The sequence below is a fragment of the Podarcis bocagei genome, assembly GCF_964188305.1.
Source record: "Podarcis bocagei genome assembly, chromosome: W".
NCBI lineage: Eukaryota > Metazoa > Chordata > Lepidosauria > Squamata > Lacertidae > Podarcis > Podarcis bocagei.
Window position 1 is genome coordinate 95,650,798 of NC_138131.1, and position 27,595 is coordinate 95,678,392.

The 27,595-nt window shown below is 43.3% G+C and overlaps 1 pseudogene across 1 annotated transcript in view; it reads left to right on the forward strand.

The window, feature by feature from the left end:
• Positions 1–27,595, forward strand: part of LOC308578231 — a 1,025,155-nt pseudogene that overhangs the window by 876,135 nt on the left and 121,425 nt on the right. The window lies entirely within an intron of this gene.

Here is a 27,595-nt window from a genome sequence, read left to right on the forward strand (position 1 = left end):
ATTGCGGGGCTGGTGGACAGAGATGCAGGAAAGCTGAAGTCTGCTTTTCTGGAGGAGAAGATGCAGAGAGAGAAAGCTGAGAGAGCTGAGATCTGCATGTTGAGAGCAAGCGTACACGCTAAGCTGTTGCCGTATTTGGAAGGCATTGAGTCGGCCTGTGAAGCCTGGAATGTGCTGAGGGGTTTGTGTCAAAGCTCAGCAGAAGGCCAGGAGCAGGATGATGCCGAGTGTTCAGCCAGAAGCCCTGATTTTACAGCCTTACAGAGTGCTGTTGGAAGTGTTGGGGGGGCAGAGGAGCCCAAAAGCCAGTTTGGAAAAGTTTCCACTGTGTATGCCGAGGGGAAGTGCCGTTTCAGAGGGGGCGGAGCTGGTGTCCCGGAAGCTTTGCTAGCTGAGAGCTCACCCCAGTGTTTTTCCGTTCGTCGGTGCTACGTGTGTAATTCTACGGAACATCTGCGGCGTAATTGCCCCCACCGGAGCAAGGAGGCAAGGCAGGATGTTGTCAAGGTCAACTCCCATGGGAACCAGTCGGGTTTCCATGGCAACCAGCCTGGGAGAGCAGCCAGGCGTGGGACTGAGGCAGGTGGACATGACAAACACCAGGAGGAGACTTATCAAATAACAGCCAGTATGGCATTGTTTGAGAACAGCTGTGAGAAAGGCTCAGAGTTTTGTTTTGTGATAGACTCTGCAGCTAATCGCAACTTGATTCCAGAGACCCCTGCTGTCGAGATGTGGAATTGCAGAGCAATTTCTGCTGGAAAAACTGTACTTTTTGCAAATGGACAGAAAAGAAATGTAACTAACGTTGCAACTGTCTTTATGTCTATTCTACAGGAGCAGTTGGAGTGCTGTATTTGTTGGGAAACTGCCAGGGAGATAACGTCCATCATGGCCCCCAAGCCGGAGTTCTGGACATCCATCGGCCTCCCGTAGTCACGCAGATCCAACAGTTAGGGGCACAAAGCCTTTGGAAATTCTTAGCCACATTCCTAGGCTGGTGTGCACCCTCTTTCAGCAGAAAGCACAGTCAGAAGCTTGCATCACAGAAGAGCATAATTTACAGACTTTATTTAGCGTTTAACAGAAACAAAAGAAAACACATCCATTCTGTCAGCGTGTCTGAGCCGACTGCCAAAACCGAAAGGAAAAACAGCAAGCATAAACATCCTGTCAACAGGACATGCGCAGACTCTGTTGCTTACAAAGCCTGCTCCCTTTAAGGTGGAACGGAAATATCCTAACATCCTCCCCCTTTCCGTGTAACCTGTTGTACCTGTGGTTCACCCAATTGCAACTTTTGTACATAAACCTTAAGTTGTTCTCTGTTAACAACCTTAGACAACAGATCAGCAGGAATTTCATTTCCTGCCATGTAGGACACCCGAATCAGTCCTTTCTGAATACACTCTCTTGCACGATGTAGCTTAATCTGCAAGTACTTGGTTCTCTGCTTGCAACTCTCGGAGTTCAGCAAAGCCAAACACGATCTATTGTCTTGATACACTTGTATAGGACATTTCACAGACACCCTGATGTCCTTAAACAGTTGCATCAACCATTCACAATCCATGAGTGAAAATGACAGAGCATTGAGTTCTGCTTCACAGGAACTTAGGCTCACTGTTGTCTGCTTCTTGCACAACCAGTCAAACAGGCAGTGGTTGTACATGTAGCATACTCCAGAAGTGCTTGTACCATCCGTGGTGTCACTTCCAAAACTTGCATCTGCAAAGATTTCAAGACCTCCAGTCTTCTGACTGGTGAACCTCAGCCTGTAGTGCATAGTCTCTTTCAAATAGCGGGCTATGCGCTTCAGAGCTTTCCAATCCTGAACCGTAGGATTGTTGGCATGTCTGCTAAGCAGATTACAGCTTACAGCTATGTCAGGTCTTGAACATCTGGCAATGAAATTCAGCTTGCCTAGAATGCATCTGTACAGCGTTGTGTCAGAAAACGCTTCAGCAGTACTGTTTACCTGGTAACCTGTCACCATCGGTGTGTCTGCTGGGTTTGCATCAATCAAATTCAACCTGGTTAACACATCAGCAATTTTCTGTGTTTGGTGTACCAGAAAATTACCTGCTTGGTCCTTCTCCACCTGCAGAGAAAGATAGTTGGATACCTCACCAAGATCCTTCATGTCAAAGTGCTCCTTCAGCTGAGCTAGGGTGCTTTGGTAAAAAGCCTGATTCTTCCAAAACATCAGAAGATCATCAACAAAACATAAACAATACAGTTTGTTTTGCCCCTCCTCCTTGACAAACACACATGGATCAGCTTTGCCCTGGTGAAAACCTAGAGAAAGCAATGTCTCAGTGAGTTTTGTGTTCCAACACCTGGCACTCTGCTTAAGACCATATAAGGATTTCCGCAGTTTACAGACCATTCCCTTCTGTATTTCCATCCCATCAGGTGGAAGCATGAACAGCTGTTCATTCAAAATCCCATACAAAAAAGCTGTATTAATGTCGTGGTGGGAAACATGCAGTTTCTCCTCCGCAGCGATCTTGAGCATCAGCCGAATGCTCTCATATTTGACTGTGGGAGAGTAGGTCTCGTGGTAATCCTGTCCTGGTACCTGTGAAAAACCTCTGGCAACCAATCTGGCTTTGTGTCTGACTACCTTGCCATTCTGGTCTGTCTTGGCCTTGAAGACCCATTTGCTGCCAACCAGTCTCATTCCTGGGACTATCGGTACCAATTCCCAAGTTTGGTTCCTGTTCAAGGAATCAACTTCAGCCTTCATGGCATTAAGCCAAGGCTCAGCATCTTTAGAGGTTAACTCCTGAACCTCATTGAAGCTTGAAGGTTCCCATACCTTCTCTGAGCTACTAAGAACAGCAGTTGCTGTCTTAGCAAACTCATCAGCATACCTCTTTGGAGGTCTGCCCTTGGTCGCCCTTTCAGATCTGCGTACTAGACGCAAGTCTTCTGGACTCATCTCCTCTTTCTTAGGAGAAAAGTGACCAATGGTGAACAGTGGTTCTTCCAGTTCATTGTCAGACGCATCAGATGGTCTGATTGAGGCCTTTGCGCTCTGGTAGTCTGCTGTGTCATCACTTTCACTGACATCAGCAGTAGCGCCGCCCACTGAACTGGAATCCGAACTCTGATCATCATCATCATCATCATCCTCATCCTCATCCTCATCCTCATCCTCATCATCAGCAGCTTCCTCAGCTTTAGCTGCTTGCTTGACATCACCTTCATCCTCCTCTGGGTAACTCTGGAAAATTCCCACATTTTCCCCCCACTTAGGATTGTACTCAACACTCCTTGTGAACTTAATGGACTTAGAGTCAGTCATCCATACCCTGTATGCACCTTTTTCGTACCCCATGAACAAACCATGTGCCCCACGCTTCCCAAGCTTGTTGGTTTGTTGTGTGCGTACCCACATGTCCGAACCAAAAATTCTCATGTGTTTGGTGTTGGGTTTCTTGCCAAACATCTTCTCATAGGGGGTACAACCAATGGGTGATGACAATCTGCGATTATAACTGTAAACCAAATTCCCCAGAGCCTCCCCCCAAAACTTATCAGGGAGATTGGCATCATGCAACAAGGTTTTTATTCCTTGCAGCAATGTTTGATTTGCTCTCTCCGCAAGACCATTCATCCATGGCGATCTGGGCGTTGACATGTCATGCTGGATTCCCTTCTCAGTCAGGAAAGCTTCAAACTGCTGAGAAGTGAACTCCCCGCCCCCGATCAGTAAATAAAGAAGAAATGCGTTTACCGTGCACATTCTCCAACCAAGCACAGAATTCCTTAAACTTTGGAAACGCTTGCGATTTCTGTTCGAGCAAATACACATGAATGTACCTGGTAAAAGAATCAATCAGAATCATGAAGTACCTTGCTCCTCCTATAGAGGGCGCAAGTGGCCCAACCAGGTCCGCATGCACTAGCTGGTAGGGCTTGGAAGCCTGCCTGCTAGACTCCTTGCCTTTTGGAGCAACCTTCACCTTGTTCTCTGCACAAGATACACATTTCATGTGAAATTTACAGGGTTTGATGTTCAAACCTTCAACCACCTCTGGCATCTTGGCCAGTGCCTTCCAAGAGAGGTGACCAAACCGTCGATGTGCATCGTGAATGCAACCTGCATGAAGAACTTTGTTAGTTTGTGCAACACAACAAGAATCAGCATTATTCACAACAACAGTGTCATCATAAGTTATATGGAATAAACCATCCATAAACTTTGCATGCAAATAGTCCTCTTTGCCTTTACTGATGACACAGACGCTCCTCTTGAAGGAAATCTGAAAACCACGTCCAGTAAGCTGTGGGACGCTCAACAAGTTGCTCGCCGCTCCTGGAACATAAAGTACATTACTGATGGTAGTGTGCAGACTTGCAAGTTTCACAGTCCCTTCTCCTGCAATTTGCAACGTCCTTCCATCAGCCAGGTGGATCTCACTTTCCTGAGGCTTGAAGGAGATAAAGAGATGCCTGTCCTTGGAAACGTGGCGGGTGGCACCTGAATCCACAATAAACCTGCCTTTGGCTGTTGGAGCAGTCTTTACAGCAAGCAAACCCTTGTTTTGCACTGGTGTGGGCTTTTGCAGCTTGCCCCCCTGCTGCTCCTGGCCAGCAGACGTGCCTTTAGCCTTTGGTGAAGCTGTGCCAGCAAGCAAAACCTTGCTTTCCACTGGCGTGGGCTTTTGCAGCTTGCCCCCCTGCTTCTGGTCAGCAGACGTGCCTTCAGCCTTTGGTGAAGCAGTGCCAGCAAACATCGCTTTGTTTGGCGCGGGCTCTTCACCCTCCCTCTGCTCCTGGCCATCTGCAGGTGTCTGCCTGTGGCTCTGTTTACCTTTGCCTTTCCGGCCTCTGCAAAGGCGATGGCCTTGGTTCCCATGAGAAACAGAGCTCTCAGCTGCCGACTCCTTGGCTCCCCCTGGAGGCTGGAACGCTGCCTGGGATGACGTGACGGTCAGCTCCCCCTGCAGCTTGCAACCGGTGCCCTCAGCATCCCTGCACTCAATCGCATTCTGGGAAACAGCTAGGACCTCCGATGCAGTCAAACTCTGGGCTGGGATTATTGGCAAATAAGCTTTTTTCAAAGCAGACCACATTCCACGTGCAGTGGTGTTGCCAGCCAGCGTCTTAATTTCCTCAAGAGATACGGATAAGACTATTACGTCAATCGCTTTCGAATTCTGCGATTTCCATCTCTCTGTCAGAGGAACTGGGGGGGCTTCAGAAACGACATGCCACACCCCAAACTGACGCAGCAAACTCTCACACCATTTTGCCCAAGCTTCATAATTCTGCCCATCCAACTTTGGACACGGAGCAGTTTCTGAGGTCTGTAAGAGATCCATCTCAGCTTTTTACTTGAGCCGTGAGCCCTATGCCTTCAAAGACTCCTTATCTTGGCAGCCCATTAATCACGAACTCTTTGGCTCGGCTCCCAGGCCAATTAATCCTTGCGAGGTAAACAGAAAAGCCAAAAGCCTCCCTCATTTCTTTCGCTTTTCCCACCGTACCTCTTAAACGCAGTCTGTTGCAGCTTTACTCTCCTGTAGGTGCCGTGAATCTGGGCCCGAAACCTTGTTGTTGGGAAACTGCCAGGGAGATAACGTCCATCATGGCCCCCAAGCCGGAGTTCTGGACATCCATCGGCCTCCCGTAGTCACGCAGATCCAACAGTTAGGGGCACAAAGCCTTTGGAAATTCTTAGCCACATTCCTAGGCTGGTGTGCACCCTCTTTCAGCAGAAAGCACAGTCAGAAGCTTGCATCACAGAAGAGCATAATTTACAGACTTTATTTAGCGTTTAACAGAAACAAAAGAAAACACGTCCATTCTGTCAGCGTGTCTGAGCCGACTGCCAAAACCGAAAGGAAAAACAGCAAGCATAAACATCCTGTCAACAGGACATGCGCAGACTCTGTTGCTTACAAAGCCTGCTCCCTTTAAGGTGGAACGGAAATATCCTAACAGTATTGTCCCAGGGATACACCACTGTCTTTTGTCTGTGCCTTATTTGTTAAAAAAGGGGTTTAAGGTTTGTTTCGAAGATGATGTCTGCACAATCTCCAAAGGAGGGAGGATACTTGCCAAGGTTAAAAAGGGGCAGAATGATCTCTTCATTCTTAAAACGCCTCTGGAGGGTGAGGGGAAGGTTGAGAAAGCACAAGCCCTGTGTGCTACAGTTCCCGCTCATGTGTCATGTGCTCATGTTTGGCATGCTAGGACAGCTCATGGTTCTTTAGAAGAACTACAGACGCTGCCTGAGGTCGCCAAAGGCTGTCACATCATAGAATGTGGATGTGTGATAAAATGTGAAGCATGCAGACAGGCAAAGGTAAAAGGGTGCAGTTACCCAAAGGTGGAGAGGGTACACACCAAACTCTTTGAATTGGTTCACATAGATCTGTTGGGTCCCGTAAAGGAGCCAAGTCTGGGAGGGGCCAGGTTTCTGCTGACGATGCAGGATAGCTTTACACAGAATACCTGGACTCTTGGGCTCAAATCCAAGGAAGATGCAGCTCAGCTGATCAGAAGTTGGATTGAGGAGGTGGAACTAAGGTTCTCCACCAAAGTGCAAGCAGTCACAAGTGACAGAGGTGCTGAGTTTACAGGATTTGCTTTGCAGAAGTTCTTTCGCATGAAAGGGATACGTCACACAGTGACTTCACCCAATCAGAGGGGGGTGGCAGAGCTCCGATGTGAGGCTCTGGTCCAGGCTGCAAAGGTGTTGCTGGCAGATTCTGGGTTGCCACCAAAGTTTTGGCTGGAGGCAATCAGGTATGTGAGCTTCACCTGGAATCGTACCTACAATTCAATGATAGGTGACACACCCTTTGGTTTGTTGCATGGCAGGAAACCCCAGATTCATTTTCTGCGCAAGTTTGGTTCGGACGCATCTGTGCCAGTGCCTAAAGCTTTGCAAGGGCCAGATGGATCCAAGTTCCGGAAAATGATCTTCTGTGGGTATGAGCCAGCAGCGCGTGCATGGAGGTTTGCGTTCCCATCAGGTGATCAGAGTAAAATGCTGATCAGCAAACACGCTGAGTTCTACGAACAGGATGAAAGGTTAAAGACTCCTGTCAAGCGTGATGTTCTATCAGAATGTCTTTCTGATTCAGAGCAGGAAGGTTCTGAGGGGGAGGAAGGAGAGGCTGAGTCTGCTGATGACGATCAGGTCACTGACCAAGGTCTGGAGCAGGGTGGGGCATCTCCACAAGTTGTTAAAAGAGAGGCCAAGAGTGAGCCTAGTTCTCCAGTGAGTGTGATGGAGGGGATTCGAAAACGTGTTAAGTCAGAGGGGGAATCCCGTGATGCTGAGGACACATCTGCTGGTGATGGTGAGTCAGGGGAAGCATCTGAATTTCTGCCCAGGCGATCCAGTCGCACAACGAAGGGTGTTCCACCTGAAAGATATCAGGCCACAGGTGCGTGGGTAAGTTTCGCACAGTGTAAGTCTGATAGGTATGTGGATGTTCCACAGGTATTGTCAGAATGTGATGCAGAGGGGGTATGGGAGTCGGAACTTAAGAGGTTAAGTTGTTCCCATGATGCCTCAACATTCTGACGTCAGCTTTGGAAGCTGGGAGGAGTTTTCTGACTGTTCCTCTCGGTCTTTGAGAGAGAAAGACGCAGTTTGTCATGGCTGCGAGAAGTCCTGGAGTTTTCTGAGAAACGATGCAATAAAGAGCTGTAAATGGACAATCTGGTGCTCTGTGTATTTGTCGGAAGCTACGTGACAGTTTGCCGCTGTGTTTTACTCTGCTAGGCGTGACGGAACGAAGCAGATTGCGCCGCTGAGTGGGAAGCGTGCCGGACCGCTGTAAAGAGCTAATTGGACCGTAAATCAATTAGCAGGTCACACACTAATAAATCAACAGTTTCCTTCCACGAATTCCCTTTTTTTTAAAAAAAACATGTCCAATCAAAATGAAATGATATACAAGAGTTATATAAAGATATAAAAGATAAAAGATATAAAAAGATTCAAAAAATAGTTGCACAGCCTTTGGATTCCAAATCTCCCCCCCCCCTTCCCCGGTTTAGATTCCCTATGTCCATCAGTCTGTATGTTGTCAGCCTGGAGGTCTCAAATCCATGGCCAGATTTCTCCCCAGTTCCACCTTGCCGGTTTTCTTTTAATTTATTTATTTTAATAATGTTTAACTTCAAACGTCCAATCTAAAAAAGGCCTTTAATTTCCTTGGTCTTTACCGCTCCTCCCTTTTTTCTTTCCATGTCGTAATCAGTCCTTTGTTCTTTTTATTCCTCACTTTCTCAGGTTTCTTGTCCTGTTCAGCTGCGAAAACGTTCTAATTCGGAAATCTGGTATCTCCAGTGGCGTAGCGTGGGGGGTGCCAGGGGTGCCGACCGCACCGGGCGCAACATCTGGGGGGGCGCGAGTCCAGAGGGAAGGGACAAGTTCCTTCCTCCGTCGGGCTCCCTGCCGCCACCGCCAGCCTTGCGCCCTAGCACGCGCGCCCCCCGCCGTCGCTGTGGCTGCGCTCCGCTCACTGCTCGCAGGAGGAGCAGCCGCTGCAGCAGCGCCGACGCCGCCACCGACGCCTGGCCGGGCACGGGCAGCCTCTGCACCCTGCCGCCGCCGCCATCCCCTCGGCCCAGCCACAGGCGGCGGCTGCTTCTGCCTCCATCCTCCTCCGGGCAAGCAGCGTTGTTTGCGTGGCAGCGCCAGCGGCAACTCGCAGGTTAGGGGTTGGGGGGCGCAAATTACTTGCCTTGCCCCGGGTTAGGGGGCGCAAATTACTTGCGTTGCCCCGGGTGCTGACAACTCACGCTACGCCGCTGGGTATCTCTACAGAGGTTTGTTGTTCAGGAACAAAAACTTACGTCCAGTCCCTTCCTTTTTTTTTTAATTTAAATTCATCATTAATACACATATACAAGCATGCAAACATACATTTCTTACAATCCTTAAAAATGTTCAAACATACTTACACTCAATCCCACAAATAGTTCCTTTCCCCATCACCATCCACCAACCCTTCACCCCACCTTTGTGTTTGACTTCCAATCTACTCAATTACAATTTCTTTCCACTTCTATTACTTTCTTTCACACACCTTTACCCTAATTTCATACTTCTTTTTCTATTACACATTGTTTTCCATCTTATTTGATATATCAGTATTTGAAACGGAACTTGTTTATTCTAATAGGAGTTCTGATTTTTCGATATGATTTTGCAAGTATCTTTTAAACACCTTCCAGTCCCTATCTATCTTTTCTTTTGAAATCCTTCCAGTTTCTTCCTTTGTTTTGGATATATTGTAATACTCCAATAATTTGGCAAGCCACTCTGTTTTTGTCGGTATTATACCACTTTTCCAGTTTTTCGCAATCAATAGCCTTGCTGCTACTGTTGCGTATAAATATAAGGTCTTATCTTCTTCCCTTAGGCTTCCTGGTACAATTCCCAATAGAAAACCTTCTGGCGTTTTCCTAAATGAGTATCTAAACATTTTTTTCATTTCATTATATATTATTTCCCAAAATTGTTTGATGTTTAAACAATTCCACCATATATGTATCATGGTACCTTTTCCCGTGTTACATCGCCAGCAGATATCGCTACAGTTTTTATTCATTTTTGCTATTCTTTCAGGTGTTAAATACCATCTATGTTGCATTTTAAGGTAATTTTCTTTCAGTATATAACACATGGTGAATTTCATATCTTCTTTCCACAATTTTTCCCATTGTTCAAACATAATATTTTTCCCAATATCTTGCGCCCATTTAATCATTGATGCTTTAACCAATTCATCCTTTGTTTCCCACTCTAAAATCAGATTATACAATTTAGATATATTTTTTGATTTTTCTTGTATTAAATATTTATCAAATTTTGATATTTCTTTTTCAAATCCTAACTTTTTGTCTTTTGCTAATCTATACTTAATTTGAATATATTGGGACCAATCACTAATATGAGCTTTAATCTCTGTGTAGTCCTTTAATTCCAATTCTCCGTTTTCTTCCTTTAATACAGTTTTATAGGTAGCCCAATTTTCTTTCATATTTAATTTTTTCACTGCGACAATTTCTGCTGGCGATGCCCACCAGGGAGTTTTCGGTTCTAAGAGTCTCTTACATTTCTCCCATATTTTATATATAGATTTTCTGATTATATGCCCTAGGAAGCCTTTATGTACTCTCACTTTTTCATCTATTAAATAGGCATGCCATCCAAATCTCGTCTCTACTCCCTCTAAACCCAATACATCCGAGTCATCTAATTTGATCCATTCCTTTAGCCAGGTCAGACCCACCGCATCGTGATATAACTCCATATCTGGGAGACCAAATCCTCCTCTCTCCTTCTTATCTATCATTATTTTGTGTTTTATTCTTGGCTTTTTCCCTGACCATATGAATTTAGCCAAATCTCTTTTCCAGTTATTAAAACATTTATCTCCTCCTAGTATTGGGATACTTTGAAATAAAAACATCATCCTTGGTAATATGTTCATCTTTATTACCGATATTTTCCCTAGTAAGGAAAGATTTAATTTTCCCCATACTTGCAAGTCATTTTTTATTTCATTCCATGTTTTCCCATAGTTCTCATTACTTAAGTCTATAGTATTTGTTGTTAAATTTATTCCAAGATACCTTATTTTCTTTTTAATTTCCAATCCTGTAATTTCTTGTAATTTCACTTTATCCTTTTCTTCCATATTTTTCACTAGTATTTTGGTTTTCCCATAGTTTAATTTGAATCCTGCTAATCTGCCATATTCGTTTATGCATTCCAATATTCTAGGTGTACATTGTAGGGGATTTTCTGTTGTGATCATAACATCGTCTGCAAAGGCTCTTAACTTATATCTTTTTTCACCAACTGCTATTCCTCTTATTTGGTTGTCCTGCCTTATTTTCTTTAATAGAACCTCTAATACTATTATAAATAACATTGGGGATAGGGGGCATCCTTGTCTTGTACCTTTAAAGATGTTGATTTCTTCTCCAAACTCTCCATTAATAATAATTTTTGCTTTCTGTTGGTTATATATTGCATTTATACCTTTTTGGAATTTTTCACCTAGACACAATTCTTTTAATAGTTTTTTCATAAATTCCCATGAGATTTTGTCGAAAGCCTTCTCCGCATCGATTGAAATCAGGGCTGCTTGTTTGTCTCTTCTTACTTGTAGATATTCCATTATGTCTATTATATTTCTGATATTATCCTTTATTTGTCTACCTTCCACAAATCCAGCCTGATTTTTATGTACTATTTTTCCTATAATTTTTTTCAACCTATTAGCCAATAATCCTGCGTAAATTTTATAATCAGAATTTAACAATGAAATGGGTCTATAATTTGAGACCGATTCCAAATCTGTACCTTGTTTTGGCAGGAGCGTTATATACCCTTGAGTCCAAGAGTCTGGAATATTCCCCTTCTCTACTGCTTCCTCTATTACTTCTTTTAGTGGGTCAATTAATTCATTTAACATTTCTATGTAATATTCTGCTGGTATGCCATCTGGACCTGGGGATTTCCCTATTTTTAATTTTTGAATTGATTCCTTAATTTCTACGGTTGATATTGGTTCATTTAATAATTTATGGTCTTCTTCTGCTATCTCTATTAATTTATTTTTCTTTATATATTCCTCTATTTCTTCTATTGGCACTTCATCTTTTTGATATAATTTTTTGTAATATTTTTCAAATTCTTTTTTAATTTCTGTCATATCCCTTATTGTCCTCTCTTCTACTTTTATTTTATTTATTAATTTTTCATTTCTTTGTTTCTTTAGCTGCCAGGCAAGGATCTTGCCTGGCTTATTTGCCCATTCAAAATTTTTTATATTTCCAAAATTTGATTTCTTGTTCTACCTCCTGTTCTATAATTTTATTATATTCTACTCTCAGTAATTTAATTTCTTGATTTAATCTCTCTTTATTTTTGCTTGCATAGGCCAATTTTTCCTTCCTTTTAATTTCTTCTAAAAGCCCCCTTTTCTTTTTTTCTTTATTCTTATATGCTATTGAGTTTGGTTGTATGAAATATCCCCTAACAACCGCCTTCCCAGCATCCCACACTGTTTTAACATCTGTCCCTTTCCTCCAATTGTTTTCAAAATATTCCTTCATCAACTTCCTGGCTCCTTGTATTACTTTTTCGTTTTTTAATAAGAAAACATTCATTCTCCACATTTTTTCCCCTTTCTCCTCTTTTCCTTTAAGAGTTAATGATACTGGATTGTGATCTGTAAGTGTTTTTGGCAATATTTCGGCATTCTCTGCTTCAATTGTCATATCCTTAGTAATCCATATACTGTCGATTCGACTATACGAGTTTTTTGGTTCTGAGAAATATGTGAACTCCTTTTCAACAGGATGTTTATATCTCCATATATCCACTAAATCAAAAATCTTTACCATTTCCATAAAGCTTTTTGGCAGCTTCCCTTCATTCCCCCCCCCTAAAAGACCCACCATTACCCTCCCCACCGAAAGCAGCGACAAATGGCTGTATTTGCAAAAGACAAAATTCCTCGCTGGACTCAATAACAGAACTAGAATGACTAAATGCTGTTAACCAGCCACCAACTCAAAAACGGATTCTACGCTTACTGTCCTGGAATATTGCAGGGTGGGGAAACAAAGGCGGAGACCCAGACCTAATGAACTTCTTCAAAGATTTTGAATTAATACTTCTACAAGAAACATGGTCAACTAGAGATATTAAAATTAATGGATTCACCTCCTATACGAAACCCGCTTTGAAAACAAAGACGAAGGGCCGGCCGAAAGCAGGGTTCTGTTGTATGATCAAAGACAACTCAGGGTTTGAGATCAAGCAGCTAGAAAAATGCTTTCCACTTGCACAAGCTCTACTTTTAACACAAAAAGACGATACCTTGCTACTTGTAAACGTCTACATCCCCCCAACCAAAAACAACAGCAGCAGTGAAAATTGGTCACAGCTAACCTTCTATATAGAAAATTTGACCGATAAATACCCAAATGCTTCACTGATAATAGCAGGTGATTTTAATGCAAGAGTGGGAACCAACAATGAACAACTATGTAGCAAATTAAATTGGAATACTGATAATGATATCGCACATGCCCTGAAAATAGGACGTTTCTCCAGAGATAGGGTTGTAAACAACGAAGGCTTACGCCTACTCGAATTATGTAACAACTTTAATTTGCAGATTGTGAACGGCTCAACAGAAGGCGATAGAAGCGGGGAGTTTACATACTTCTCCCCCCGAGGATGCAGTGTCATTGACTATATTCTTGCCCCTTATAATATTATAAATTCGATCATGGACCTCAAAATTGGAACGCGTACTGAAAGCGACCATCAGCCACTATCGCTGTCTATAAACTTAAAGAACGAAACCAAAATAACTAAGTACAATATCATAGAACCTTCTCAATACAAACAAATGACTCAATTAAAATGGTCTCAGGAAATGAGTGCAGCAGTGGGGCAAAAACTCACAGCCAACCTGAGAAAACAAGTATTATCCAATTTAAAGACCACTAATCCCTGCAGTGATATTCTGAAAACTTATAATGAAATCTTCCAAATGTTTGTAGAGCTTAGTACTCCACTTAAAGGTTGGATACTTAAACATAGCGCTAGCCCCTGGTTTGACGATGAATGTTTCCAGCTAAAAAGAAAACTGCGTCAAACATTTAAAAATAATCGCATTAAACTAGAGCCCTCTTATCTCGATGAAAAAAGAAAATATCATTACATTCTGGCCGAAAAGAAACAGAAATATGCAACCCAAAAATGGCTACAACTATTTGACTCAATTCAGAGTAAAAACAACAAAGCGTTCTGGAACCTAGTGTACGGAGGACTGAAAGCCGAAAATCAACTAACCCAACCACCAATTGCAGAATCCAAATGGTCCCAATACTTTACATCTGTATTTAACAATCTACACAGTGAACTTAAAGGAAATGAGACCGCTATAAATAAAATCAATAAACTCCAGGAGTGGCCAAGGGTAGAAGAAGTGGAAATTAGAGAGATAGTTAAAAATTTCAAATCGGGGAAATCGCCTGGGCCAGACGGTCTACCAATAGAATTATTTAAGACCTATATAGATTGGTGGGCAGAACCCCTAGCTCAATTGTTTACTCTCATAGACAAAGATGGGATCATACCGGAGATATGGTTAAGATCAATAATTATCCCAATCTTTAAAAATGGCGACCCAAAAGAACCAAAGAATTACAGACCGATAAGCTTACTATCAGTGATAGGGAAAATCTACGCTAAGCACCTCCTATCCAAACTCCTTATATGGATGAAAAATTTAAATTTACCAGGGAAAGAACAAATAGGTTTCTCTAAAGGTTGCTCTACATTAGACCACTGCCTTATACTTATGCATTTGGTTGAAAAATATAGATCTCAAAGGCAATCTAAGATATATGCTGCTTTTGTAGATTTTCGTGGTGCATTCGACTCAATTGACCGCCCAAAGCTGTGGAGGAAACTCGCAGAACTAAAAATTGATCAGCGCTTATTGATTCTAATACAAAATCTATACTCTTCCAATGTCTGTCAAGTCAAACTTAACACCATAGGTCATCTTTCATCAGACATCCCAATCTCGAAAGGGGTAAAACAAGGATGTATTCTTGCCCCCTTTCTATTTAACTTATTCTTATCAGACTTGCCAGATCACCTTCAAAAAATAGAATCACATGCCCCTAAACTTAATCAGAAACCAGTTCCTCTCTTATTATACGCAGACGATGCAGTCCTACTATCATTAACGAGCTTGGGTCTGAAACGTCTTATATCTTCTCTGACCCTTTACTGCGAATGTAATAAACTCTCTATAAATTACGAGAAGACAAAAATTTTGGTCTTCTCAAATGGTTGGAAACTAGAGAAATGGAAAATAAGAGGGCAAGAAATCCAACAAGTAAAAATCTATAGGTATCTGGGAATCTTATTCCAGAGCAATCTAGGGTGGGCAAGTCATCGCACAAATGCCATAAAACAGGCAAAGTGCACCTCATCAGCAGTTGCCCGTTTTTATTATCAGAAAGGTAATCAATTTATTCCTGCGGCCAATCAGATTTTCCAAACAAAAGTGCAAGCCCAGATATTCTATGGAATCCCGCTATGGATTCAAGCATATAACAGTGATTTAAATAAGATTCACTCCAGCTTTCTGAGACGTATTCTTGGACTCCCAGCTGCGATCAAATATGAAACAATGTGTGCAGAAATAGGCATACACACAATGGAATACTGGGCCTGGTCCACCTCAATAAAGTACTGGTTACGCTGCCACTTTCGCTGCTCTCCATCAAGCCTGCTCGCTGATCTGCTCAAAGACTCCTATAAATCAAGATGGTATCAGTACCTCGAAAAAAAGATTGAATCTTTAGGCATCGAGCTGGAGTCCCTGTATAATTCTAATGAGCAATACATTTTCCAAAATATCCTAGCTAGACTAAAGGATGTGGAGAGACAAAATATTATGGCGGCTGTAAACAAAATTTGCTCCCCCATATTCTATGATTTAAATATCTTAGATAGCAGAGTCAATTACGTCACTAAATTAATAATCCCAGCCCAACGTAGGGCTTTTATGCTGGCCCGGTTGAATGTCTTTCCCTCAGCATTTGTCTGGGGAAGATATCAAAACATCCCTAGAAACAAGAGATTCTGCAGATGCTCTATGAATGTCCCGGACACTGTAGAGCATATTCTCTTTCATTGCCCATTGTACAGTACGCTCCGTCAACGCGTGCTGTCCCCTCTTTTGGGTGGTCTGGAACCCCAGCAAGGTGAATGTGCGGGATTCTGCCTATCCGACGTTGACCAAAGGGTAACGGCGGGGGTAGCCGAGTTTTTGGCTGCAGTCCTCCAAGGAGCAGGTTAACAAGGAAAACCACTGATTTTATATGTATATATATATATATATATATGATTGTAACCAACTGCTGCCTTTTTATATATATTTCAAGGCTTTTACATGTTATTTTCTTTCTTACGGTTTTTATTTGCATAATGCCTAATAAAGGTTTGATTTCAACATTTTGACTATTATAATCCTCCCCTCTTTGTCTTCATATATCAATTCCGGTTCATATTTGCTTTTAACATACATTACAACCCCCCTCTTTTTTCTTACATCAGATGCGATGAATTCTTCCCCTAACTTTGGTTTTACCAATAGTCTTTTATGCTTAGTATCGATGTGGGTTTCTTGTAAGCAAGCAAGGTCCCACTTCTGCCTCTCTAAGATACGTTCTATTTTCTGCCTCTTCCTCCTATTATTTAGACCATTCACGTTCCATGATAACAATTTAAATTTCATTATTTATTAGTTAAAAAATTCTAAAGTTAATGGAAAGAGTTTACGTTATCTGCAGTGGTAAAGGAGAGGGGTTTTGTAATAGTTATTGGTCTGATTGCCAATATCAAACCACTGGCGTAGTTCTTTATCCTTCCACCCTTTGCTGAGCTTTTTCTTCTTCTTCCGCCTCATCCGATAGCTCTCCCTTTCTTCCTTCCTCATTTCTTACTTCACTTTTCCCACCTCCTAATTCTCCTCGATACTTCCTCCAAAACATATCTGCTTCCTCAAATGTCTCAAATCGTCTTCTTTTTCCTTTGAAGTTGAAGGAAATCCCCACTGGGTATTCCCATCTGAAAGATATTGCTTTGGCCTTTAATGCTTTTGTTAGAAATTGGAATTGCTGTCTCTTTTTTATCAGCCTAGGTGGGACTTCTCGTAAAATTATTATTTCCTTTCCATCTATGGTTAATTTGTTCTTACTCTTTAGTTGGAGGATCTTATCTCTCATCCAATTCGATGTGAATACAATGATGCAGTCTGCCGGCCATTTGTTCATTTTTGCTTTTCTTGAGTTCACTCTGAAGATTTTCTCTGTCTGTTCTATTATGTCTTTTTCCTGTAAATGTAGCCACTTTGCTAAAGTTTCAATCATCTTCTTCCAAATATCCTCCTTCTCCTCTTCTGGAACATTTCTGAATCTCAAAGTCTTCTCTTTAATCTGCATCTGTATCATTGCTAGCGCGTCCCTTCCTTTCTTCAATAGAAAATTCTATTGTCTCCTTTAATGTAAACACCTCTGTAGACAAAATACTATTTCAGTTTTGCAGCTTTCCCAGAAGATAACAAGTCCTGTACGAATCCAAGAGTATTTTTCCACTTACGACCGTTTTTGTAATGTCCCGAAACCCCTCTAGGGGAATTGTAATAACTTTGTATCCTCTAATCCAAAAGTCAAATTGTTGTTCCTTATTTTCCGACAGTTTATATCCATATTGTATCAAATTGTAACAAAATTAACCAGCAAAGTCCTCCTAACAAAGTCCTCTTTATATTCTCCAACTTTGACAGCTACTTTGACAGCTGTCAAAGTCTCCGTCTCTCTTCGCCAGGCTCTGCGAATCGCCCCGGTTCCCAGGGGGGGTTACATTTTCCTTCTCACCCTCCACTCTTCTCCTCCAGCACAGTTCTTGTAATTTCCCATCGTGGAATTAATGATTTTTGTCAAGAGTATGCTTCTCTTTCGACCTTGGTTACCCAGTCCTTGTTTTAGAATGTTTACAGTAGGGGGGGGACTGACTTCCTTTTTAGATCACCCCCGCTCGTGCCGAATCCGAAAAAAAATTCTTTTTTTCTCCTTTTGAACCCGGTTTCCCAATTACTCACGGGTTGTTGTTAATAGTCCGAATTTCCAATGGAAGAAGTCAGCGCTCTCCGTCGAATGGCATGCGGCTTCGCTCGGCAGGGAAAGCAGAGGACTCAAAGCACCACGCCGCTCCCCGGCACCCGATCCGAAGCCTTTAAAAAGGCTCCTTCACGAGTCGGGAGGGCGCTAACGGTGCCAGCCGAGTCACCCATGTCCACGGGCTCCGTGCCCGTGGTTTTTAAGGGTCCCCGCGTCGCCGGCGCGGTAGGACCCAGCCCCTGCCGAGCAGACCCCCTCCGGAGCTCGGAGGGAGTCCGCCATGCGGCGATGGCGACAACCCGGAAGTCTATAGGTGTCATCATTTTTAACGCTCCAAAGGATGACGGTTTGACATTTCTGACACAGGTCACCTATGTTTTGGCTACCCCCTTGTCTCTCACACCTCTCCCCTCTGCATTGACCCTTTTCGCAGATGGAACAAGAAGTAGAGGGGGTAGTGACATGGGAGGAGGGAGGACAATGGAAATGTTTATTTACCCCCCCCCCACAGTCTTCTGCTCAGCAAGCTGAGCTAGCGGCTGTGATTCTTGCATTTCAATCCTTTCCTACTCAACCTTTCAATCTTATTGTGGATACTCAGTATGTATATCACCTTTTTGCTATTTTACCAATATCTTATATAACTCCTTCCTTGGATTCTGACTTGTTTTCCTTGTTTCTTGCCCTGCAGGCCTTACTTCAGCACAGAGAGTTCCCTTATTATGTTGCACATCTTCGCTCCCACACATCGCACCCATGGTATTTAGCAGAGGGCAATGCAAGAGCAGATGCGGCTTTGGGGGACATTTCTGCCTTTTCTCTCTTTTCTGATCCTATACTATGTCATAACACCTTTCACCTTCCTGCGAAAGCATTGGCAAAGCAGTTTTCTATTCCCTTGGCCCAAGCAAGGGATATAGTTTCCCAATGTGCTTCTTGTTCTAAATCTCAGCTGGCCATTCATAGAATCATAGAATCATAGAGTTGGAAGAGACCACAAAGGCCATCGAGTCCAACCCCCTGTCAAGCAGGAAACACCATCAGAGCACTCCTGACATATGGTTGTCAAGCCTCTGCTTAAAGACCTCCAAAGAAGGAGACTCCACCACACTCCTTGGCAGCAAATTCCACTGTTGAACAGCTCTTACTGTCATTCCTTTTGATGCTGTCTGGGGGCTGCAGCAGGTTGCTCCGCCACTCACTGTGGGTGAGGACCAGGTCCAAGATAGATGATTCCCTTGTTGCTTCTTCCAACTTCTGGGAAATGAAATTGTCAGCTAGATAATGGAGGAATACAGTGGTGCCTCGCAAGACGAAAATAATCCGTTCTGCGAGTCTCTTCGTCTAGCGGTTTTTTCGTCTTGCGAAGCAACCCTATTAGCGGCTTAGCGGATTAGCGCTATTAGCGGTTTAGCGGCTATTAAAGGCTTAGCGGCTTAGCGGCTAAAAGGCTATTAGCGGCTTAGCGGCTTAGAAAAAGGGGGGGAGTGAAAAAAATTGCAAGACTCGCAAGACGTTTTCGTCTTGCGAAGCAAGCCCATAGGGAAATTCGTCTTGCGAAGCGCATTGAAAAACGGAAAACCGAAAGAATATTTCAAGACCTAATGAAATTAGAAATTGCTTTCTGAGCTATTTTAAAAAGGTTTATACTCAAGGCCCACAAAATGAAGAAGACATAGATAAATTCCTTGACAAATATGGATTACAAAAAATCTCTCAGCAAAGTAAGATGGATCTGAACCAGAGAATATCAGAACAAGAGATAGAGGTCGCCATTCAGAATATGCAACTGGGCAAATCTCCAGGACCAGATGGTTTGACTTCCAGATACTACAAATCATTGAAGGAATGGTTGATTCAACCACTAAAGGAGGTTTGCAACGAGATTCTTGAGGGAAAAAGGGCTCCGGAGTCGTGGAAAGAAGCATATATTTCACTCATACCAAAGTCAGAGACAGAAAAGACTCAACTTAAAAACTACCGCCCAATATCATTACTTAATGTGGATTACAAAATTTTTGCAGACATTTTGGCAAAAAGATTTAAAAGAGTTTTGATGGAGAAGATTCATAAGGACCAAGCAGGCTTTCTCCCTAAAAGACACCTGGCAGACAACGTAAGGAATGTAATAGACATTCTGGAAAAGCTAGAGGTGAATATAAACACTAAAGCAGTATTGATTTTTGTGGATGCAGAGAAAGCCTTTGACAATATCTCTTGGAGTTTTATGATAAAGAATCTTCATGGGATGGGGGTAGGTCAAGGTTTTGAGAATGGTATGGCTGCAATATATTCTGAACAAAGAGCTAAATTGATTGTGAACAATGTAGTGACTGAGGAACTTAAGATAGAAAAAGGAACTCGACAGGGGTGCCCAATTTCCCCACTACTTTTTATATCAGTTTTGGAGGTATTGCTGAATATGATAAGGGATGACCAACAGATTAAAGGTGTGCAGGTCGGAGCCAAACATTACAAGTTAAGAGCATTTGCAGATGACCTAGTATTGACTTTGCAAGAGCCAAACACTAGTACGAAAAAGGTATTAGAAACAATACAACAGTTTGGCCAGGTAGCTGGATTTAAACTGAATAAGCAAAAAACCAAAGTCTTAGCGAAAAACTTGACAGATATGGAAAAGGAGAAATTTCATGAGGAAACAGGGTTGACAGTGGTTAAGAAGGTGAAATACCTAGGGGTTTACTTGACATCTAAAAATGTGAATTTGTATAAGGATAACTATGAAAAATGTTGGTTAGAAATTAAAAAAGATCTAGAAATATGGTCAAATTTGAAATTGTCAATGCTAGGCCGAATTGCAGTGATTAAAATGAATGTATTGCCCAGAATGTTATTTTTGTTTCAGACCTTGCAGATTCTCGATAAGATGGAATGTTTCAAGAGGTGGCAGAAAGATATATCGAAATTTGTCTGGCAGGGCAAAAAGCCCAGAATTAAATTTAAAATATTGACAGACGCTAAAGAAAGAGGGGGGTTTGCCCTGCCGGACTTAAAATTGTATTATGAAGCAGCAGCCTTTTGTTGGCTGAAAGAATGGATGCTTCTTGAGAACACGGACATTTTGGATCTGGAAGGTTTTAACAATGCTTTCGGTTGGCATGCATATTTATGGTACGATAAAGTCAATAGTACTTTCAAAAACCACATTGTTAGAAAAGCATTGTTCAATGTTTGGATAAGATATAAAGATTTGTTAGAAAGTAAAACCCCTAGATGGGTGTCACCAGTGGAGGCCAAGGCAGTGAAGAAACTCAATATGGAGGTCGGATGGCCGAAGTATTGGGAAATCTTGGAACAGGATGGAGATAAGTTCAAATTACAAAGTCATGAGAAATTGAAACATAAAGTACAAAATTGGTTTCAATATCACCAAATAATGGAGTTTTTTAAACAGGACAGGAAAATTGGTTTCCAGGTGGAGAAATCAAAATTAGAAACTGAATTGTTAGAACCCAGTACTAAGAATTTATCTAGAATGTATAACTTGTTGCTGAAATGGAACACGCAGGATGAAACAGTCAAATCAGCTATGATTAAGTGGGCGCAGGATGTCGGTCATAACATCATGTCAGATGACTGGGAATGGTTATGGAACACCGGTACCAAATTTACGGCATGTAATGCCTTAAAGGAAAACATTATGAAAATGGTTTACAGGTGGTACATGACCCCAGTCAAGCTGGCAAAAATTTATCATTTGCCCGATAACAAATGTTGGAAATGTAAAGAGATTGAAGGTACTTTTTATCACCTTTGGTGGACGTGCCCGAAGATTAAGGCTTTCTGGGAAATGATCTACAATGAAATGAAAAAGGTACTTAAGTGTACTTTTTCTAAAAATCCAGAGGCCTTCCTCTTGGGCATTGTCGGCCAATTGGTGCCAAAGAAGGATAGAACTTTCTTTATGTATGCTACAACAGCAGCAAGAATACTCATCGCAAAGTATTGGAAGACACAAGATTTACCTACTCTGGAAGAGTGGCAGATGAAAGTGATGGACTATATGACACTGGCCGAGATGACAGGCAGAATCCGTGACCAACGAAAAGAGACGGTGGAAGAAGAATGGAGAAAATTTAAAAGTTACCTTAAAGACTACTATAAACTTAATGAATGTTAAAATGTTGTGGTTCTAGAAACAAAGGGATACAGGGATATAAGATTAGAATACAGAGAGGACTAAGATGACAGAGGTCGGAAAGTAACAATTGGGAGTTGCTATAAAAGTTTGGACATTGGGATGCAGAAAGGGGAGGTATGGGGAAGTCCAAGAAAAAAGGTTTATGAAAATATGTTTGAAATTATGTGTGTATGTTTGTTTCTTTTTTAAGTGTTTGTTTGTCTTATAAAAACTTGTAAAACCAATAAAAAATTTATAAAAAAAAAAAAGAAAAACGGAAAACCCTTTCGTCTAGCGGGTTTTTCGTCTTGCGAGGCATTCGTCTTGCGGGGCACCACTGTATGTTGGACCTTACATGAAACCCATCTGCAATCCATTTTCCCCAAGCTCACAAACTTCAAATGCAGAAACTAAACCTGATGGATGCTAACCCTGTAGACACACCGATGACAACAGGTTATCAGGTAGAAGACACTGAAGAAGCATTTTCTGACACTACACTGTACAGAAGTGTGCTAGGCAAGCTAAACTTCATTGCCAGATGTTCAAGACCTGACATTGCTGTTAGCTGTAATTTGCTAAGCAGGCAAGTTAACAATCCCACCGTTAAGGATTGGAAAGCTCTGAAATGCATAGCACGCTATTTGAAAGGCACTATGCATTACAGACTGAGATTTAACAATCAGAAGTCTGGTGGTCTTGAGATTTTTGCAGATGCAAGTTTGGGAAGTGACACAACAGACAGGAAAAGTACGTCTGGAGTTTGCTACATGTACAATCAGGATCTATTTGATTGGTCATGCAAGAAGCAAACAACAATTAGCTTAAGTACTTGTGAAGCTGAACTGAATGCACTGTCTTATTCACTTAAGGATTGTGAATGGTTGTTACAATTGTGCAAAGACATGAGAATTCCTGTCAAATGTCCAATCCAGGTTTACCAGGACAACAAAGCATGTTTGGCTTTGCTGAATTCGGAAGGTTGTAAGCAAAGCACGAAGCACTTGCAATTGAAGGTGCAACATGCTAGGGAACATATTCAGAAGGGACTCGTAACGGTGTCCTATATGCCAGGTAATGAAATTCCTGCTGATGTATTGTCCAAGATTGTATCAAGGGATCAACACTGTACCTATGTACAGAAGTTGGGTTTGTACTGATATTGTACGAACACGCTGCCCAGTGATGTTCACAGAAAGGGGGAGGATGTTGGTTTCTGCTTTCTTCACTGTGCAGCGAAGTGCTAGTCACGGGACAATGTTTTGCATTCCACGGTCAGAGTACTGTTGGGTTTCCCACGGGAATGGGAGACTGGATGTGATGTACACTGGTTTCCTGTTTTTCACTGTTTCTCTCGGTGTTCTTTGTTCCGAGGAAAAGGATGATTGCATGTTTGTAATCTCTCAACATTGAAATGAAAATAAAGCAAAGTTAAGCATGTGGCACATACTGCTCATCATTCCGCTGTGTACAAGACTCTGCAATTACAACACCGGAGTCCTCTACCGGACTACCCATTTTCATTGGGGGAAGGTGATGGCGCTCCCTTCCCCCCCCCATTCATTTGCCTAACAATAACCCCTGCCAATGCCTAACCGCCAAAACCGAGAAGTTGTGACGTTTGCTATGAGGTAGGCGAAAAAACCAAAAGGCTGGAAGTGCACCAAGTTGGAAAAATTCCTACCAGGCCCCTTGCGGCGACCAACCGAAGTCCATAGCAAGGTCAAACCTACCTAAACCTAAAGGGTGGGTGGGGTGGGAAAACCGGTCAGCTGGACGGGGCAAAAGAGGGCGGTCCCCGGACGTGCCTGGCCTTAAATGGGCTAGGCCACGCCCCCCGGCCCCGCCGATTGGCGGGCAGGGTTGCCGGCACGCCCGGGGATTCCCCTGCTCTCGCGGGGGCAGAAGGCCAGCCCCCGCGAGTGGAGTGTGTGGGAGGGGTTAGCCCGCAACCCCCTCTCCTCTCTAGCTCGGAAATGGCTTTGCGTGGCAAGTCCCCTCCCCCAATTGAAATAAAGACACGTGACACATTATTTAAGGTTAATGGGCATAAAAAGGCCACAACTGTATTGATTACAGAATTGGAAGGTATTGGCCTTAGGCATTGGCTCCTATCGACTACCCGGCATGGAGACTGGGAAGGGTTAACCACAAGCCATGGGGGGGTCCTGTTGGAGTACGCCAACTAGGATCCCACGGGTGTCACTGCTCGGGGGCGTGCCGGAGGCCCTTACCTCCCTAGGTTTCGGACAAGGCAATGCCCCCCGGAGTCCTCTACCGGACTACCCATTTTCATTGGGGGAAGGTGATGGCGCTCCCTCCCCCCCCCCATTCATTTGCCTAACAATAACCCCTGCCAATGCCTAACCGCCACTTGAGCAAAGCTCGCCGCCAATACCTTCAGCTGAATGGGGCAAAAGAGGGCGGTCCCCGGACGTGCCTGGCCTTAAATGGGCTAGGCCATGCCCCCCCCAGCCCCGCCGATTGGCGGGCAGGGTTGCCGGCACGCCCGGGGATTCCCCTGCTCTCGTGGGGGCAGAAGGCCAGCCCCCGCGAGTGGAGTGTGTGGGAGGGGTTAGCCCGCAACCCCCTCTCCTCTCTAGCTCGGAAATGGCTTTCCAGAAGACTTGGGCCAAAGCTTGGATCTTCAGTGGGTGGGTCTGCGGCCACAGCTGACAGAAGGTGGCTCACAACAACTGTCCTGGGACCAGCTAAGAGGAGAGTCCACAAATTCATGTTTGAATGGAAGCTATACCACATCAATTTCTAAAAATGAGTTGGTAGTTTAAAAATATTCTTATAAAGAAATAAGCATGGGTTCCAGGTCTGAAAAAGTTTAAGGTGTTGTTTTCTGCATTTGAAGTTTGTGAGCTTGGGGAAAATGGATTGCAAGACGAAAAACCCGCTAGACGAAAGGGTTTTCCATTTTTCAATGCGCTTCGCAAGACGAATTTCCCTATGGGCTTGCTTCGCAAGACGAAAACGTCTTGCGAGTCTTGCAATTTTTTTCACTCCCCCCCTTTTTCTAAGCCGCTAAGCCGCTAATAGCCTTTTAGCCGCTAAGCCGCTAAGCCTTTAATAGCCGCTAAACCGCTAATAGCGCTAATCCGCTAAGCCGCTAATAGGGTTGCTTCGCAAGACGAAAAAACCGCTAGACGAAGAGACTCGCAGAACGGATTATTTTCGTCTTGCGAGGCACCACTGTATTCCTCCATTATCTAGCTGACAATTTCATTTCCCAGAAGTTGGAAGAAGCAACAAGGGAATCATCTATCTTGGACCTGGTCCTCACCCACAGTGAGTGGCGGAGCAACCTGCTGCAGCCCCCAGACAGCATCAAAAGGAATGACAGTAAGAGCTGTTCAACAGTGGAATTTGCTGCCAAGGAGTGTGGTGGAGTCTCCTTCTTTGGAGGTCTTTAAGCAGAGGCTTGACAACCATATGTCAGGAGTGCTCTGATGGTGTTTCCTGCTTGACAGGGGGTTGGACTCGATGGCCTTTGTGGTCTCTTCCAACTCTATGATTCTATGATTCTATGAATGGCCAGCTGAGATTTAGAACAAGAAGCACATTGGGAAACTATATCCCTTGCTTGGGCCAAGGGAATAGAAAACTGCTTTGCCAATGCTTTCGCAGGAAGGTGAAAGGTGTTATGACATAGTATAGGATCAGAAAAGAGAGAAAAGGCAGAAATGTCCCCCAAAGCCGCATCTGCTCTTGCATTGCCCTCTGCTAAATACCATGGGTGCGATGTGTGGGAGCGAAGATGTGCAACATAATAAGGGAACTCTCTGTGCTGAAGTAAGGCCTGCAGGGCAAGAAACAAGGAAAACAAGTCAGAATCCAAGGAAGGAGTTATATAAGATATTGGTAAAATAGCAAAAAGGTGATATACATACTGAGTATCCACAATAAGATTGAAAGGTTGAGTAGGAAAGGATTGAAATGCAAGAATCACAGCCGCTAGCTCAGCTTGCTGAGCAGAAGACTGTGGGGGGGGGTAAATAAACATTTCCATTGTCCTCCCTCCTCCCATGTCACTACCCCCTCTACTTCTTGTTCCATCTGCGAAAAGGGTCAATGCAGAGGGGAGAGGTGTGAGAGACAAGGGGGTAGCCAAAACATAGGTGACCTGTGTCAGAAATGTCAAACCGTCATCCTTTGGAGCGTTAAAAATGATGACACCTATAGACTTCCGGGTTGTCGCCATCGCCGCATGGCGGACTCCCTCCGAGCTCCGGAGGGGGTCTGCTCTGCAGGGGCTGGGTCCTACCGCGCCGGCGACGCGGGGACCCTTAAAAACCACGGGCACGGAGCCCGTGGACATGGGTGACTCGGCTGGCACCGTTAGCGCCCTCCCGACTCGTGAAGGAGCCTTTTTAAAGGCTTCGGATCGGGTGCCGGGGAGCGGCGTGGTGCTTTGAGTCCTCTGCTTTCCCTGCCGAGCGAAGCCGCATGCCATTCGACGGAGAGCGCTGACTTCTTCCATTGGAAATTCGGACTATTAACAACAACCCGTGAGTAATTGGGAAACCGGGTTCAAAAGGAGAAAAAAAGAATTTTTTTTCGGATTCGGCACGAGCGGGGGTGATCTAAAAAGGAAGTCAGTCCCCCCCCTACTGTAAACATTCTAAAACAAGGACTGGGTAACCAAGGTCGAAAGAGAAGCATACTCTTGACAAAAATCATTAATTCCACGATGGGAAATTACAAGAACTGTGCTGGAGGAGAAGAGTGGAGGGTGAGAAGGAAAATGTAACCCCCCCTGGGAACCGGGGCGATTCGCAGAGCCTGGCGAAGAGAGACGGAGACTTTGACAGCTGTCAAAGTAGCTGTCAAAGTTGGAGAATATAAAGAGGACTTTGTTAGGAGGACTTTGCTGGTTAATTTTGTTACAATTTGATACAATATGGATATAAACTGTCGGAAAATAAGGAACAACAATTTGACTTTTGGATTAGAGGATACAAAGTTATTACAATTCCCCTAGAGGGGTTTCGGGACATTACAAAAACGGTCGTAAGTGGAAAAATACTCTTGGATTCGTACAGGACTTGTTATCTTCTGGGAAAGCTGCAAAACTGAAATAGTATTTTGTCTACAGAGGTGTTTACATTAAAGGAGACAATAGAATTTTCTATTGAAGAAAGGAAGGGACGCGCTAGCAATGATACAGATGCAGATTAAAGAGAAGACTTTGAGATTCAGAAATGTTCCAGAAGAGGAGAAGGAGGATATTTGGAAGAAGATGATTGAAACTTTAGCAAAGTGGCTACATTTACAGGAAAAAGACATAATAGAACAGACAGAGAAAATCTTCAGAGTGAACTCAAGAAAAGCAAAAATGAACAAATGGCCGGCAGACTGCATCATTGTATTCACATCGAATTGGATGAGAGATAAGATCCTCCAACTAAAGAGTAAGAACAAATTAACCATAGATGGAAAGGAAATAATAATTTTACGAGAAGTCCCACCTAGGCTGATAAAAAAGAGACAGCAATTCCAATTTCTAACAAAAGCATTAAAGGCCAAAGCAATATCTTTCAGATGGGAATACCCAGTGGGGATTTCCTTCAACTTCAAAGGAAAAAGAAGACGATTTGAGACATTTGAGGAAGCAGATATGTTTTGGAGGAAGTATCGAGGAGAATTAGGAGGTGGGAAAAGTGAAGTAAGAAATGAGGAAGGAAGAAAGGGAGAGCTATCGGATGAGGCGGAAGAAGAAGAAAAAGCTCAGCAAAGGGT